Genomic DNA, 16652 nt, shown 5'->3' on the forward strand with positions numbered 1-16652 from the left:
CATTCTTATTCATAGAGAATTAAATTTCTGGTTTCTTCAATATTGACATAAACCTGTAATACTTTCGTTTCATAGAAAGAACATTTGAATAGAAAACTGTTTCATAAAAAAGTAATTTATCAAGTTTGCCTCTTCTACGACATGTTTATGTTACTTAAGTCAGTTTATAATACACTTTGAGAACTGTCATATTCCATGAATATTGGAATATTACAAACAGTATACAAATTGGAAAAATAATCTAGTAAATAATTTGTATTAAAACCTTTAGAAATTAGTGTATTGGTCTACATACAAACCTTTAATTGCACCTGACTACTGTCATTCTACTTTTTCTCTCTAGATGTTACTTATCATTTGCACAGTAAGATATAATCCAGAAGAATGAAACTTTGAAGATACTTCACCAAGAGTTGTTTGCCTAATCAACTCATATAAAGGTGATCTATAGATGCTAAATGTTAGAAAAGAGTCTATTGGGATACTGAGGCTCAATAGAAAGATACTTCAGGTAAATCTTATTCTGTATCTTTTCTTTCAGTCATTATGGAATGTAGGACACCAGGACTTTCATGATACACACACTATAACACATCAGTTCCTGCCTGCACACACATTTTTTCGTCTTAATCTTGAGTCTGAAAAGCCTGTGAATTTTGTCTGTTCTCAAAGTGGAGACAGAGCAAGAGGAATGAGTGTCTTGCAGTTGGATTCCATCAGTACTTTGTAATTCAGAAGTTACAGAATATTTTCAATTACTATTAATATTGTTTGTAATCCATTATTCAATATTATTTGAGAAGAATCTAGCATGTGATTGCAAGCACTCAAAACCTAGTTGATTTTTACAACCATTTGAATCAAACACAAATTCCTACCAGACGTATTAGTCTGAGTCCTCATAACAATTTTCCTGTTTAAAATAATACTAATTGACTTGATGCAATACAAAAAGTGGATCAGTCCTCTGAAATATCTTCAGTATCAGAACCCAAAAGTAACACTTCTGAGTGAGCCAACAAGAAAACTTGATAGAGCCACAGCCATTGCATTCAATCTCCCAGAGTCATTCACAACACCCCAGGGACAGAAGTCCCTGGGGGCAGGACAGCAATTGAGAACTTACCTGGTACTAACCTGTAGTTCAGTTCTCATGAACAGAAATTCAAGGAACCAATTAACCTGTGACATAGAAAAATTCAGAAAGAATAATTCTGTAAAGCAGTTTTCTAGGCAAACTGGCAAGGATTTGGAGAGTGAGCTATCAAGAAACTTTGCTGTTCAAGAAGTTTCCTATCAAAACCTCTGCGGGATTAGCAGTTTGCTAAAGGCAATATATTTTGACAAAATCACATTTGCTGATAGAAAATATTTTCATCAGGAGTTTTTCCACCTTTCTTTGCTATTGTACTAATTCAACTTACTAATGCAATTTTTTATACATACTCTGCAATGATCTTTCAACAACAAGACCTTTCCTCATGATACTCTGATCCAAATCTGATATTCTTTACCAGATGCAGCTCAGTGCATGATTACTGAGTTAATTCTTCTGGTCCACCTCTTTCATTCGTGCTCTTCCTCACATGATCATTTAGATGTCTGACCAGAACATAATTAATTCTATAGCAGTTTACTCCCAACTACATTATTTTCTGGAAGTCCAGAAACTTTCTCCATCATATGATAGATTCATAACTTCAAGGTTATATGGTATGACATTTTTAATATCATCATTTTAATGAAACTGAGCTATGATATGGGATTTTTTTGGCTGCCTTTCAATTAACTTAGTTTTCTTTAAAAAAAATTCAAGAGACTTACCTCCAAAGAGCTATTTTTTATATTAAAATCATATTGAAGCAAAGATTTCACTTGAATTGCCACATATTTCATAGTACTCACACAATTTGACATCTTTCCTTCTTTTTTTCATCACTGAGTGTAAATCCAAAAGATAAGTAGCTGAGATCATACCTTCTAATAATCTTCCATTATTTATTACTTAGGACTGCTATTTTGATGAATTAGTCTATAAACTGCATCTCTTGAATACACTTACAATTCAGGCTGTAGTGGTTAAAATTTCTCTTGGAAGATTAGACTTGTCTATGAGAATCTAGAAGAAAGGAGAAGATTTAATGCTTGAGGGTATTCATTTTTGGGCAGACTGCTATATAATGCTAACTGTGAATCTCTGCTGGATTTTGAAGGAAAATGAAGTAACTAAGGGAAAGCCAGCAGAAATTTGGAGAATTTTGGCAGAGACTATTGAAGTGCCTTTCTTTGTTGGCTAATGAAAAGTTCAATATTTGAAAAATGGAGATAAAACTATAAATTCTAATTCTACTAATTGAAAATATTGCAAAATTTTTAGCATATACATTGAATCATAAGAGTTTAAAAGTGTTTAAACCCAAGCAGAAAAACATTTGATATTGCCAGCAGCTTACTTAGTTATACAACATAAGAAAAAGAGAAGTTCAGATGAAAAGACAATTATCTCATTTCTTGAAGGTCATATCTATTGTCCCATGAGCTAGTCTTTGAAGTCAAGGGTGGCATCATCCCTTCCTGGGCTGTTGCAATCTAGAGAATGAGGCAATACTGACAATGAATAACTGGAACAAACTCACTGGTATTTTCAGCATTTCCCTCTACTACTATTCTACTATGAAATACTCCAGCAATGCAAATACCTCCCAACAGGCAGCAAATATTGTAAAACTTAGTGTTGGGTACATAGTTATCCTAGAGCTCACTGTATCATGGACTGTCTAAGCAGGGTAGAGCTATTTCTCCAAGGAAGCAAGCTATGTGGATTCCAGTGGAGCCAACCAATCTTCATCAGAGAGCTATATCTTTCACAAATCTGGCTAAAACCAAACTTATTAAGAGACACATGGCTTGGAATGAGACCATTAAGTATATTTTATTCTCATGCTAACATTTTGAAGGCCAGCAAGTGCTCAGGAATAGGTGAGGAAGTCATATATGAATAAGGTGAAGTGTTATATCGTGTAGCTCACAAAAATCAGAGGATTAGGCTGAAGGCTGAACAACCAAATAGGCTTGTTCAGGCTCCTGTCTTCAGTAGCTACATTTCATTTATGCCAGATGAATTACATATTACATAATCAGATATGAAAAATGCCACCCAAGGACCCTGAGGGGATGCAAACCTGTTTATGGACTATATGAGCTTCTGTGGAGAAGAAGCAGCAAAAGACCTAAGAGCTCTGGACAAAGAAGATGTCACATGAAAATAGGTGATCGATGAAGCATGGGAACATGTAATGGAAGATGATCATGGTCATTACCTGTAAACAGTATCATGAGCAAGATCTTAATGTTCTTTCCATTTCTTGTAATTCTAGGGAAGTCAGGGTGCATGCATCTTCCTCTAACTGAAAACTATCTCATCAAGGAAGTATCCAACCCCATCATTATGCTTCTTTTCATGAGCTGTAATTATTGCTATTAACAGCAATATTTTTGCTGTAATAGTCTGCTTTCTCAGAGCAGACTATTCTCAGGGCATCTTTCCCCAGGTTTGCACATTCTATAAGGTAGACAAAATCAAGGGTATTGAGCATATCTGCTTTTGCCATGACAGCTCATGAGGGAGGTAGCTTTTTCCCCACTATGGAACAGTCTACTTCATTGCTTCATGTCTTTCAGATACAAAAAAGAAATTCAGGAAAATAAGCTTTCCTTAAGTAACCAGACTCCAGATGTTTAGATCCATGTGGAAACACAACCTATGCAAGTCCCTGATCTTGGAAAAGGAATAAGGTGTTGTTGCAGGAAGAAGTGCTGGGCAGCATGCAGGGTTTTCCTGTCCATGGTCATGGTTGAGCACCAATAAGCCCTTTTAGAACACTACCCTTTTAAAATTGTAGATTTTGATGGTATTTACACATTTATATATATATTGTCATAAGTTTCTGAGTTCCTTAGGAAATGCATTGAGTGAAGGAGGGCTGATGACAAATATATCAGTCTTCTTAATTATTATTCTTCCATTGAAGTCAAGATAAAAACACCCAAAGTAAAACCAAGATGATTTGCCAGGACAGGTGGACAGTTCTTCCTAAGTTACAATATATAAGATTCAGATTAAAATGTAAGGAATACAAGACCAAAGCTTTACTAATTATTCAATAATGGGCAAAGTAACTCCCAAGTAGGTGGATTATCCTATATGTGAGACAAGATTTGTTTTGTCAAAAAGTACTTTTTTGCAGATGTGTCTGTGTTAACACTGCTACATACCTCTATAAACATTTTGAAAGAGCTTGGGTCATTTCTCCTGGACAAAACTCAGTCAGTACCCTCTCATTTACAATTTTTTGATCCTTGACAGGTGAATGTCTTGACGCTTATCTAACCAATATGGATCTCAGCTGTTAGAAACAAAAGGAATTTTACATCACCTCATAATGACATACAAAAGTCAGCTTCCTCTGTACTCCCAGAAGTGAACTAGAAAAGCACATCTAAAGATTAGATGTAATTCAAACATACGTAGATACTGTTTAAATGAAAAGAGAAGGGAGGAAAAAACTCTGCATTTGCCAGTGTCCCTCACAAAGTTGCTCATTACTATATGCAGCACTGAGAAGGTGAGCAAAGATCCCTTGGACGCTTTTCTTTCATTAGTGATGATAGATAAAGCAATCGGAAAACTTCTCATTTAATTTTGTTGATTGTTGAATAACTGTTGGCATGACCATCCAACCAAGCTGAGACATGGAAGATTCCCTGTAGCTGTTCCAGCAGGAAATACATCAGTAATTCTTCTGTAGCACGTCCCTAATATCAGGCTCCAACAGATCTCACTCAAAAACTCCAACTCAACCTCACTGCAGACATTTAACAATCAGACCATCTGACAGAAGAAATGACCTTGCATGTTTGTGATTGGCTAAAAGATTGTTGCCAGCTGTGAAAGAAAGATGTGGCAGTTACAATTCAAAAAGATAACCATTTTCAGACTTTATGGCCATTGAATACATTCTGATGAAAACCAGTCATGACAAACCTCAAAAACTGAGGCTAACACAAAACTCTTTTAACGTTGGATTACTGAGATACATGTGTGGGAAAGCTTTTGAGTGGATTCTTTTTTTTTTAATGGGTACACATCACATCCATTTATATGATGAAGAGTGGCAAATCTGATGCAGAAGTAGCAATGCTAAACTCAGAAGACCTGACTTTCAGAAAAGACAAGTGTATGGTAAGTGATAATGGTGGAGGAAGAAAGGAAAATGGAAGTGATGAGAGCAGCACCAGGTGAGAGCAGTGCCTAAATGGGTGTGTGGAACTGGCCATGGCAGTCAAAACCAACTGCAGCCACTGTAAAATAAATACAAAGTTTTGAAATAAGAAAAATGTTTAATCTCTCAAGGAAGCATGTGAAATTGGATGCTATTGCAAGTAATAGGAACATAGTAAAATAACCATCAATGGAACAAAAAGTGCAGAGGGAAAAGCTTTAAATAAATATAAAGGCAGTAAGGTTGAACTGTCTAACATTACATGATTTTTCTGTACAGAAGAGGAGATGGTTTGCATAATAGTCTGCTCAGCTGATCATCCTTTCCAGAAGACTGATGAAATGGACTTCACTAAGCAATTCTCAAGGACAATATTGTCAGGCTGTTACATGGGAAAGAGAAAGGCAGTCATCCAAAACTTTCCCCTGCCTGGTTAAAGCACTCTCTGAATTTGGGGGCTGAAATTCCCATGTGCCCACAGAGTCAAAACCACAAGCTGAGGCACTGATGTCTAAAATCTCCTAGGAGAAAATTCACAAGGAAAAATAAATAAACCATATTAAAAATATAAAATTATGACTGAAATAAGAAGAGGTTTCTTCTACTCATCAGATTTTCAAATCAAAAGTAGAGAAAAGAGGGCCATCTGAATTTTGGGGGTTTTCCTTCTTACAGTAATTGTCTTTGCATGTTCCTCTTTCTTGCTCTCTGGCATGTTAACAGTGAACAATAGCAGTGACTTTGGTGGTCAAGAAGCAATCCCTTCTTGTGTGTGTTCTGAAATCAAAACACTTTTAAAACTCCTGATTTCTGGGTAGTTTTCATTGTTAAAGGATTGTTATCCCAAACTTTCACTTCGGATGAAATTTACCCCACAAATTTTCTGCTGGTTTAACTAAATTTAGGAATGAAATGGTATGTGAAAAGGGGCTTACTAGTATTACTTGATAGTGATTAATTATTTGAGTGTTAGGAGAACTGATTGAGATAACAGGCATTTAGGTCTCTGTGGCATTAACAAAGCAGCTCTTACAAGAGACTAGCTTGAAATAGATTCAAATAAACATGATAAAAAATTTATTCCACTAAAAATAATGTTCTAAGTAAGAGACACGCCTTGAGATTTAGGGTATAATTTATCTAAGTATCCCTTAGAGAGCCTTTCTTCTCTGCAAGCCACATGAAAAATCACAGTATCACTTAATGCTCTTTTTTACCTATAAAATATTTTATTGTCAGTTAGGTAGCATGTAATATATAGTGTAATTTGGTTCACATGGTAGTGACTATTCTGTTCTTTTCAAATTGCAAAGACTCATTACCATGAAACATAAGCAGCTAGACCAGACTCCAAAACTGATGGATCCATATTGTTTCCCTTTCCAGAATCAACAGGAATTTTCTAAGCAACATCAGCAAGAGGTAGACACATGGTGATCAGATTTTCCATGGGATTAAATGGCTGTCCTAGTGAGAATGAAGCCATTCTGGAAGCAGAGCTCAGAGAACATGTCAGCAAAAGTAGAACTTTCATGGGGGGAATTTCCCTTCTCTCCAGCACAGAAAGTATTATTAGCATAATTCCTCAAGCGCACACTAGCTAAGATACCTGTGAGTTATTTATTAATAGTTAAAGGAGTTTTTTGGCATCCAGCATCAAATATAATTCTTGAAAAGGGCTGACAGCAGAATATATTTGTTAACTAGAGACATGCCTAAACTTTGCCAAGAGAAATACTGAACTACATGTGCACTTATTGAAGGAGAGTGTGCCTTTTGTAAGTCGAGGTCCTTGTTTATATAATTTCCTTTTTCATCTTGTCATATTTCTCTAAATTTAGATTGATAATAGCAACAGGAATAAGGTAGATTGCACTAAAGAAGAGTTCTGCCTGTTATATCATTCAAAGCTTACATCTTTCTGCAGCATTTTCTTTATACAGCAATAGAAGACCACCCTTGTGATACCCCAAAATCTTGACTTGTTTATATTTGTTCATTTTCTTTAGTTTGATGAGGTGATAAATAAACAAGTTTCTCAAGGAGTGAGAGATTGTGAGTGCTCAAAACTGAGGTTCTCTGTTTATTCATAGGCCAGATATAGATGGCAACAGGCACCATGCAAAAATGTCTGACAGTAATCATGGAGTTGGTCTGAGGGAACAAGACCAAGTTAAGTGGTGATTATTAATGTAACTCCTTGCTGCTCCACATTTGGGACCCTCTCCTGAGCTGAGATGGTCAATGCTATCGACCCATGGCCAAGTAAGTCGAATCCAGACAGGGGAATCAAAGATAAGGATTGACTTGTAGTCTGTTCTCTCACAAACCTCCTCTCTTCTAATTGATTTTCCATATGAAATTTAAAAAAAAAAAAAAGAGTGAAAACCGATATCTGTGACATAGTAATTCATAAGAAAGCTATGGTATGGTAAAACTGCTCAGGCAGAGTAGTCTCTTGAGCACCCTGAGCAGGAGCGTGCTGCACTGCTATTTAGATCTCTCCTTTGGCTGCCTCTCAAGACAGACGGCTTCTCAATCACGCTGCAGGCTATTTATCTGGGCAGACGTGGTGGGGAATTAATCTGCCCGGCGTGCCGGGACACGCAGCGCCCCGTGTGCTCCTGAGGGTACCCTCCAGCCTGTCTGAGCCCACACCTCCAAGATCACTGTCTAGCTCTGGTGATGACTTTGACTCCTGGAATGGCCATCAAACAGCAACACAGAGAGCTGGAGTCCATCACTACCAAGGATCAAGAACCTTGGAACCTCATGTGAGCTAATGCAAGTATCAAGACTTTTATGTATAATATGGCAAAGAAAAACAACATAGTCAGGAAGTTTCATGAGATTTATCCCAGCTTTTAGATACTGGGAAACTGCTTTAAAAACTTCTGAAGCAACATCACTGATGTCAAAGGTCAATATTGTCAAATGATGTTCTCACAAAATCAAATCAAATAGGATATTTATTTTACTGTGACATCCAACTTCTTTTAAAGTTATTTTTCCAAGTCTACTTGGAAATAGCATTTTGCATGTAACTGCTCTTTTGCTGGTGGAGAAAGGAATTCTGTATACATGACAAACAAATATTCCATTTACTTTCCTGTAAACATTTGTTTATTCCTTAAAAATTAGTAGTAATTTTAGCTGTATGTGAAAGAGATATCCACACACTGATGGCAAATTGTTATTTTGAAACTTAAAATTAAAAATAAGAGACTATTTGGGACAATAGCAGTCACGTGGACATTTTTGCAAAACTGGGAACAGTCATACTATTTAAGATACTGCTAAGACATTATAGGGGAGAAAAGGAGGCAAAATTACAATTACGTCTTTTAATATAAAGTTACAACTCTTTCAGCCCTGTTTTATTCTGCAAACACTGTAATTTACTGTACTGATTGTCTACTAATCAGGTGTTGTTATTGCAGTGTTCTCTTTTACCAGGACATTTTAGTGTTAAAAATTATAAAAGATGTCAGTCAGTTTTGAGTGTACTGCAATTATTTTTATGGCTGATAAACTGAATGAATAACTCCCTGAGTGCAACATAGGCAGAGCAGGTTTGAACAGTTCTTGGTTTGCTTTTGATTTACATGTCTATACAACGATGTGCAACTCTTAAAAAATACGGTATTACTGCACAATAAAACAATTGGTTTAGAAGTGATTCTACTGCGTTTTTTTGCTTTCTTTCACAAAATATTGCAATTGCAAAAATATATACACACACTAGGTCAAACCCTGTGTGCACTAAAATACAGTTATTAGAGTTTCTTTTTTAAGAGAAACTGATGAGATTGCAAAGATTCTTGGAAAGAAAAAAATAAAATATGTGTTTTGATTGGTCTCAAGGTTGTTTAAAACAACATGGGCAGATAACTTTCAGCAGGCACCTAAATCACTAAAAATAAAGAAACCTTGAATGACAAGAGGCAACTTTTCCTTTCCTGAACTGGGATTATCCTACAGAGCTTCAAGAAAACCTCACAGTAAAGGTAAAGAAGAAACAGTTGTCATGCAACATCCCTTAATTATACACAGATGTTTACTAAGAAATGTAGCTATATCATCTGCATGGTAGAGAAAAACAGAGATTTTATTCCTCTGTCTGTTATCAATTAAATCATCAAAACAATTATCATTCGAATTACAATGTATCATTTCACTTTTAGAATGTATGCGGCGGAGGCAATCTATGAAGCAGAAATCTGCTAACCATCAAAGCAACAAAGAAACATTAAAGTTCAATGGACAGTGTGTTCATGTTTTAATCTAGGGTTTTTTTTTAAAAAATGGAAAACATGTTCACATGCTCTAAGTAACACTTGTGTCAAGAAAGCCTTTGAGGTTCAATTCCATGAGACAGTGATTTTTTTTTCTATTTTTTTTTTCCTTCCTTTCCCTCTCCTCCCTCCCCCCCCCCCCCCCCCTTTTTTTCCCCCAACTCCCACAAATGTTTTCAAGGGGGGAATATTACCTCAGGAGACCCCAAGGTGTCACTGATAGAGTTTTTATCTGGGAAAATATCTGCTAAGAGGCAAATTTGACATAAGAATAGAAATAAAATGTACAACTTCTAACTGTATTCCTTTGGAAAATGGTTGCAACTGGGAATTCATTCCTATCAATGCTAAAATTCTGTTATCTTCCACTATGCATGTGGTATATCTTCTCAATGTTATTTATTATGGTATCTATGCTTCAAATATTCACCTGACTTTAAAAAAGGGATATATTCCAATCCTTTTAATGGTACATATATCTTGCATAAATTAATAAAATGGCAAGTAAGTAGTTTCCTTATTGTTTAAAAGCTGAAAAACTGTAAAACCAGCAAGGACACACTTTTAAAAAGAAAACTGTTTGTTATGGGAACAAGTACATTGGTATGAAAAATTCAAATCAACAAATAATCCCCATGGGATGTCAGATACTATCCCCAGGTGCTTCTGATTTTTTCTACTAGCAGTTATTTTCAGAAATTATTCCCTATAAAAATGTTAATATTTTCTCTTGCTGTGAAATTTAAAACCTTTTTTTTCTTCTAAAATTAAACAACAAGTATACCACTGTTCTTTCTGATGCAATACCTACCTGGGAAAAAGGGTCATATTCATAAAAAGTTTTCTGTGGCCAGGGCTTTTTAATACTTTCCCTTTAAAGCTGAAAATAAAGACATATGATTTTATGAGAGATACACAAAATGTCATAATTATCTAGTCACAGAGATTAGTGTCTCCTCCCTTTAAGCAGGGATGGATTTTTCCACCAGATTCAAATGCATGGATTGGGAAGAGCCCTCTGCCTGTGCCTCCAGGATGTGTGCTGATATGCAGTTTGGTTGCACAATTAGCATCTGAATTTAAACTGAGCTTTGTTTAAACTGCATTTATACCTATAATTTTTGGCACTTTGTCCAGAAGGACAAAACAGCCTGGAAAAGAGAATCATTCTCCAGTAAGAAAATGCAATCTGCCTGATGTCAACTGTCCATTTCCATCAGATCAGGCTGCCTTTTCCATGTTTTTAGAGGTTCAAATATTCTACATGGGCATAACACTTATAAGGAGAGTCATGAGCTTAGGAAAATGAATGCCATGCGATTTATTACTGCATTTTCTCTCAAAATTTAAGTGTATGCTACATTAAGAGTAGTCCAGGCTGTTAGTGTATATTTGCTGTCTCTTCACTGCATGTAAACACAGATTTGTGAATTCAGCTATCATTTCACCACAGTATCTAAGTGCCTGGTATTAACAACAGTGATACAGTGTCTGTATTAACAAAAGGGATAAACTTCTGTTTTGAAATTGCCTGTCCCTTACAGACACAGGGGTATTGCAGAGCTTGGGAATTTGTTTGCTTTGAGTGCTCACAGCTCTCCACTTGTGAGCTTCGGTGCCAGAAAGGCACAGCAGCCTTCCACTGCCCACCTCTCTTAAAAGTAAACAGGATCATTTTACTTCGGGACCTGCTTTCTGACATTTCAGGTACCTTGTACACTTTCCTTGTCACCCTAAAAATGACAGTGGTTTGTCACGAATCAAGTATTACATGCACCATCTACTTTGCCCAGTAAAATGTCTCAGGAAGTGTTGCCACAGGAGATTGAAAGGAATTTATTGTTTTACTGATTGGAAGCAGTGCATATGTGGGTTGTGGAGGTAATGTGCTGCTGAGACAAGTGTGTATTCCAGCTGGCTCAAAGGCTAGACATGCCTCCTAACTTTTATACTCCTTAACATTTAAATGTGCCAGAAGAAGCTCCTGGGCATCCTCAGGAGCAGGCCCAGTCCTCTGCCTGCTGACAGCATGTCTAAACCTGGTCCTATTTTGAACATACTGCGAGCTTGAGAGCACACCTTGAGACTTAGCTTTTAAATCAAGCTTTCCACAGACTGCCAGCTGCAAAACCCTGGATGATAAGTTTACTGGCAAGTTTTGTGTTTCTTTGCTGCACTCAAAGCCTCAGGGTGGTAAGACAGCAATGTGGATTTTTGGCCCTTTCATCCTCACTATTAATTGATCTTCCAGGAACTTGTGCAAGATATGCTATCACTAGGGATCATTGAAAATACTGGCGGTGTTACATGATAGATATATGTATTTTTCTGAGATACAACACGAGCCCCAGCTCTTCGTCATGAATATTTAATTCCTATTTATTTCAGCTATTTTGTCTTTTGTTTTATTTGCAGATTACCTGAAAAGAAGTAGTTGCTTTCTGTTTCTAAACGTATTTACCACTCAAACTCTGAATAGCTGCTTCATTTATATAGGCACTAGAAGTACTTTTATAAGAAGCACCAAGTTACTGGAACTATTTTCACTGAAACTACACAGTAATCAAATTATTGCAGCACTTAAAATCAGTCTCATGGGGTAAATACTCAGGGTTATGAATGTGATCTTTTGCTTTTGCACATGCTCTGCAGTGATGACTTGGAAAACACTGACAAATATACCTGCTATAAAGTCACTCCCTGGAATATTTAACATACTCAGTGAGAGGCAAACAGTGCCTTATTAATTAAAAAAATGCCTTTTATCTCACTACATAGCACAGACATAGCAAAATTCAGACTTTGGAAAACTGGAAAGCAAAGAGTTAAATGACATTAGGCCCTGCAGCCTAATTGTGCCCTCTGGAAGTTGCACATTGCTGGGGAATCCCCAGGGCCTTTTCTGCTTCTCATATGGGAGGTGTATGTGCAGAGATGGGATAGGATGGAGCAGTGCAGCAGGACAGGCTGCAGGAGGTGCCTGGGGAGCTGCTGTATCTCTCTGGGTGTGTGAATCCCTGTCAGTGACTCCTGCATTCACCATCAAAGGGAGGAGATACTGATGCACCTGGGAAGAGCCTGTGTACCTCATTTCTGCACTGTCATGTGCACATTACTAGTGGTAGGATACTGAGATCATCATCAGCTAGATGGGAGATATGTGTGGTCTGTGGGTTTACAGACTGGCAAGTCAAAGGAAAGTGTTAGACTGAGTCACCTGCAGAAGGATGAAGGCACTGAAGACACAAAAAATATTTTTTTTTCGAAAACTGTTGATGTGATGTTCTTTTTATGCAGCTGAGTAAGTGCGTGAGAGTAGGACAGATAGAAACAAATAAAAACTTGAATTCCCCAGGTTTCAAAAATTTGAACTGAGATCTGCACATACATTCCCTGCTTTTCAGAAACTTAGGATTTGCCACACCTATTTCTCAGAAAGGAAACAAAATACCTCTAAGCAACCCTAAACCAGGTAAAACCCCTTTTTTCTGGTTTGCTTTGTTTTTTCACTGGATTACTTAGGTTGAGTTACTTTTTGTTTTATTTTAATGAAAGAGAATTAATTCTATCAGAAAATGCATAATCATTTTGTGCATTTTTTTCATTTTGAGCTTTATTACAAGGAGAAAGCTTTAGTCACCTGAATAATCCAGTGTCTGTGTCTGTGTCCTCTGGGCACTCTGACCTATCCCCTGCCATTTTACATCCTCTCACCATTGCATCTTCCACTCCGTCCATCTTGCTTTTCTTCTCATGCAGCATTTTGGAATATATAAGCACTTTAAATGATATTCCTAAATAGGAATGTGATGTATACACATAGGTTGAAACACTTCCAGCTTCAAACACATACAAACACACAATGTTCTCCATTCCTCTAGAACTTCAGCTCCTTTAGAAGGAAGACCCATGTAGGCAGCTCTCCCATCTGGCTAATACTATGCCATGTCCTGCTTGTCAAAGAAATTCTCTCCCAGCAGACTGGGTAGTTCAATTTTCACAGAAATTGCTGAAGGACAGAGTTGCTGGCTTCTTCATTAATCTTTTTGGCCACCATACCTGATTGTAAATCAGTCATAGCTGTGCAAGACAGACCTTCCCAAAAAAACATGTTGTTTTGCCAAGCACTCAATTGTACTGAAACTCAACCCTTTCTTCCTCAAAAATAAAACAAAAAGCAACCAAAAGAAGTTGGGGAAGCACGTAGTGATTGAGAAAAATACTAAATGGCTGAGGTCACTTAGGGCATAATTGCAGCTCCAGTGTGATCTTCAAATCTACATGCACAAAAAAGCCCTTCTGAGAGTTACTCTTTTTTAATGAATGTCAAATTTTTTTACCCCTTGATTCCAAAAACAGATAAAATTAAATTCTTTTTTTCTTCTTTTTAAATTCTGAATCAAGTAGCATAATGCTTGAAGCACCAAACATATCCAGTGGTCCTATTACAGACATCTGAACTACAGTCCAGTTGAAAAATGTGCATCAGATTTAGGAGCACATAGATAAGTTAGAGAAAAACGCATTTAGAGTTCTAGCTCTAACATAACTGCCACGTTTCTATAAAGAGTGAAACAACTACAAAAGTGAAAAAACCTACATCTAACAGCTGAAGTTCCTGCATTTCAAATTTGTAATACATCATGTCATAATCATATGTGATGCTCAGCATGACAAATAAAGACAGATTACCTGGCCAGAACAGCTTATAAAGTCCTGATGTTTTAAACACTTTCATAGGGTGTGGTGTTTATGCTATGAAGAGTGCCATTAACTGCACTGTAACTACTTCTGGAATAAAGCAGTGTCATTGACTTCAATGAGACTACTCATGGTAATAAGCACCATGCTCAGAGCTGTCTGGAGACTACTATTATTGCTAGTTACATGCACTTCATGTTGCAGTAGCCTCTAGAAGACAAGTGAAGGACCTGGGCTCCACTGGGTTAATCATTATGGTGCTCAAAGTTAAGAATGAGAAAATTATGGATAGTGAAGAGAGGAAAACTAGGATGAGAGTGAGAAGAATAGGAAACAAGTGTCTCAGTGATGTTAGTTGGCAAGTTGCTGCATATATTTCAGACTTACAGTTTTTAAAAGCTAGTAATAATGGCTTTGTTTAATCAGAGCCACATTCAACAGAAAAGTTATTTACATATTTTAAAAGACTCTGAAGGGCTCCTCCTATCCTGGCTCACTTAGCCGTTTTCCTGCCCTTTTTCCCCACTGTGACTTTTGAAAGCAGGATCCACAGCAATATGTGCTTCTATAGGAAGAAAAATTAAAAGACTTACATTTTGTTGTGCTCGTGGTTAAAAAACCTTACACAGACCTTTTTGTTTGACTCCATTGTTTAAAACTTTGCTAGTTTCTTTTTTTTTTTTTCTCACTTCCTCTTACTTGTTTTGTAGAGTGTGAGAGAGGTTAAATGCTTTTAGCATTTGATCAGTCACCAGCTGAGAGTACCCTGGAAATCAATGTTTTCTACAGGTTGAATTTTGTGACTATGTGCACATGAATGTGTGAATATGAGCATATGAGTAACTGCTAGGAATGTGCATGTGTGTTGTGGTAATTGTTTTCCTCCATTTGTGGGCTTTTCAAAGGAGAAAACATTAAATTGATCTACAGGGAAAAAAATACAAAGAAAATCCCCTTAAAATCTAATTTCCTAGACCAAATACCAGAATATTTCAGGGGAGGGGGAGTACGAGAGTTAACACTGCTGTAGCAGTTAATATTTTTTTTTTTAAAGCATAATTCTTTACAAATACATGCAGTGTGGGAGGAAGGAAGGACTTGTGGTTTTGGCACTTGACTGGTAAGCTCACAAGAGCTAGATTCTGTTTCCAGCTCTGCCACAGACTGTTCATAGATGCTATCACAGTGAAAATAATAAATAATAATAGTTATGAGCACTTCTGCAAATTATTATCATCTTTCTCTGCTTGTAAAAAGGGAATAAGAGCAGCCCTTCCCTCCTAGTGCATGATTTTTAGTGTACTGGTGTGGTAAGAAGACTGAAGATGCCCACCCTGGTGCTGTGCAGGGATCCTCTGGCAGCTGATCCCTGGAGAGCACACACTGTCTGAGCTCTGGTGCTCTGGCCAGCCCAGGTGGCTGTGTCTGGGGAGGGCTCACTTGGCTCTAGTGATGAGACACAATGTTAGGGGAGGCTGACATCAGTGAGGTGATTAAACAGCATTATCACAATGGAAATTAATTTCTGAGGGGGTTCGTTCAAGTAATAATGTTTCTTTCTGGAATTTAAAAGGTGACAAGAGTGATAGGAGATGCCAAAATGTATGTTAAAGTGCTCAATTCAGTATTTTTTAGCTAAAAATATTTTCTGTGCAACAAAATCATTGGGGACTCTGATGTCTCATGCTTCTTCCAGCTACCTGGCTAGGCTTATGCACCCTGATTACAAGTGAACATACAAACTAAAGATGAAGAAAATTCCTCCTTGTTGAAGGGAAGGGTAGGGGTTTATAATAATAATGTTGTGGTTTAACCCAGCAGGCAGCTGGGACAAATAATAATCACAAAGAAAAGGTTCAGGAATGATGATAGTCATCTACTACTGCACCATTAAACTTAAAAGTTTTTTTGGTAATCAACACAAAAGGTTTAATTACCATAAACACTTCTCCCTGGACAAGCTTTGCTTCCATTAAAGTACATTATTTCAAAAAAAAGAACACTGTTTTTCCACTGATTTTAGAGATGACAACGTTGAGTCAACAATGACTGCCTTTGAAATTTCTGTCCCAAAGCTCCCCATCTATGGGACTGTCCTTGGACTGTTACTTCCTACTTTGTTTCAAATTTTCACCTGCCTTTGTCTCTTAGTAGATCATCTTCATTAAGAAAACACTGTTGTATAAATGGCAGTGATGAAAAAAGTGCCAAGTGGATTTTCTAGTGAACCAAATCTCTAAAGAAAAATGAAATTGTATAAAAAAGTATCCCCACTACATTCCTGAAAATGAAGTTGATTTTTCTTTCCTTTGTGAACAAATACTTCCTCAGCATTTGGCGCTTGTAATTCCCCTGCATCTATAATCTTGTTTAA

General features: G+C 37.0%; 1 long non-coding RNA gene across 2 annotated transcripts; it reads right to left on the reverse strand.

The window, feature by feature from the left end:
• Positions 1-1125: 1125 nt before the first annotated feature.
• LOC134561985 (uncharacterized) lies at positions 1126-15669 on the reverse strand. 2 transcript variants are annotated; one of them, XR_010083038.1, is made up of 3 exons: positions 10389-10457; positions 2063-2119; positions 1126-1182 (listed from the first exon to the last, which is right to left on the reverse strand). It is a non-coding gene; the product is annotated as an uncharacterized LOC134561985 (long non-coding RNA). The 2 variants fall into 2 exon arrangements; XR_010083036.1 differs by lacking the exon at positions 10389-10457 and adding an exon at positions 14872-15669 and having other exon boundaries at positions 1127-1182.
• Between the last annotated feature and the right edge of the window lie 983 nt (positions 15670-16652).

This window comes from Prinia subflava, chromosome 1, assembly GCF_021018805.1.
Source record: "Prinia subflava isolate CZ2003 ecotype Zambia chromosome 1, Cam_Psub_1.2, whole genome shotgun sequence".
NCBI lineage: Eukaryota > Metazoa > Chordata > Aves > Passeriformes > Cisticolidae > Prinia > Prinia subflava.